The 1,188-nt window shown below is 45.5% G+C and overlaps 1 pseudogene; it reads left to right on the top strand.

The window, feature by feature from the left end:
• The first annotated feature begins 230 nt into the window (after window positions 1–230).
• Window positions 231–349, top strand: LOC111741030 (annotated as a pseudogene).
• Window positions 350–1,188: the final 839 nt, after the last annotated feature.

Genomic DNA, 1,188 nt, shown 5'->3' with positions numbered 1-1,188 from the left:
ATATTTCTTCAGAGGGGAAAAAAATGACATAGATGGCAACCAAATGAAAGTTGTGACAGAAATAAGGAGCAAACAGCAAGGAAAATTGCCTGGGATCTAGATAAACTAGCTATACAACTAGGAAGAAATCCAAGAAATCACCCTGCAACAGCAGAAGGCCCTGTCCCAAGCGACTGAGTGAGACGGAGGCTGCAGTAACAATAGACATCTCTTAAAGGGACCACGTCCAAGTCTACAGCCATGCCATCCTGAACAAGCCCTATCCTGTCTGATCTCGGAAGCTAAGCAGGGTCAGGCCTGGTTAGTACTTGGATGGGAGACCACCTAGAAAGACCAGGTGCTGTAAGCATGAAAAATAAAAAAGAAGAGATTGTAAGCTGTGATGTCAACCAAGGATTGCCTCACCTAAAAATAAATAGATAAATAAATAAATAAATAAATAAATAAATAAATAAATAAATAATAAAAAGTGGGCCACATCCATGAGCAAACTTTGGTGGTGAGCACCAGAGCATGTTTGGCTGCTCAGGGAGCACCAGAGACTTGCAGGGGGACATTGAATTGTCGGAGTGAGGGCTGGAGGCAAGGCTCCCTCAGTACAGAAGTGCTGGCAGTATCCATTGTTCTTCTGTTAAGCCCTCCCCCTTGCTGGTGTGCGAACTCAGCGCAGCCATAGTGGAGACGTCATCAAACTGGATAACAGAGGTGGCTCAGCCCAGAGGATTCCCTGAAACTTCACCTCCCCCAACTCGTGGCCCCACCCAAGCTACATCCAGTTGTATCCTCAGCAAGTCAGGTGATCCTTGTGAGCAGCACCAAGACTCACATTGTTGGTAGCTGGCCTCAGTTTCTGGTGTGGTTTCTTGAGGCAACTATAAGCACAGCATCTGTGGATGGCTTGCTGAATCTTAACAGGTAGCCCTGGAGGGACACAGGCTGGGGATAAATTTGGCCTACAGTTGAACCACTCTCAGGACTGTGCCACTGGACACCTATCACACAAAGCCTCACTAATAAGACTGAGAGACTTAAGAGCTTTGCTTAGTACATAGAAACAGACACAGAAAGGCAGCCAAAACAAGAAGACAAAGAAGCAGAAACCATATGAGAAAACAGAACAGAGATCCAGGAATAATGGAGTCAAGCCATCTAACAGATGCAGAGTTCAAAACACTGGTTATAAAGATG

The sequence above is a fragment of the Pteropus vampyrus genome, unplaced genomic scaffold (assembly GCF_000151845.1).
Source record: "Pteropus vampyrus isolate Shadow unplaced genomic scaffold, Pvam_2.0 Scaffold71, whole genome shotgun sequence".
Taxonomy (NCBI): domain Eukaryota; kingdom Metazoa; phylum Chordata; class Mammalia; order Chiroptera; family Pteropodidae; genus Pteropus; species Pteropus vampyrus.
This window is presented reverse-complemented; position numbering and strand designations above follow the sequence as displayed.